The sequence below is a fragment of the Eimeria mitis genome, genomic scaffold (genome assembly GCF_000499745.2).
Source record: "Eimeria mitis Houghton genomic scaffold, Emh_scaff1430, whole genome shotgun sequence".
NCBI classification, from domain to species: domain Eukaryota; phylum Apicomplexa; class Conoidasida; order Eucoccidiorida; family Eimeriidae; genus Eimeria; species Eimeria mitis.
Genome location: NW_013569194.1, coordinates 1 through 387, shown reverse-complemented (window position 1 = coordinate 387; position 387 = coordinate 1).

Sequence of the window (387 nt, the reverse complement as noted above, 5' to 3'; positions counted from 1 at the left end):
CTGCTGCTGCTGCTGCAGCTGCAGCAACAAACCGCTGCTGCTGCTGCTGCTGCTGCTGCTGCTGCTGCTTTGCTGCTGCAGTGCAGCAAGAGCAGCAGCAGACAACTCAGTTGTACGCAGCGCAGCAGACAGGCAGCAGCTAAACTCCAGCACATCCTCAACACGCACAAACACAGACAAAGCTAGCTGCAGCACTCTGTCGCTTAGCTGCTGCTGCTGCTGCTGCTGCTGCTGTTGCTGCTGCTGCTGCTGCTGCTGCTGCAGATGGCGTGCTGTCTCCTGCAGCTCGGCCCTCCCCAGCAGCTCAGCGCAACGCAGCAACCGATTGACAGCAAGAGGCAGCAAAGAACAGCCGCTGCTGCTGCTGCTGCTGCTGCTGCTGCTGCT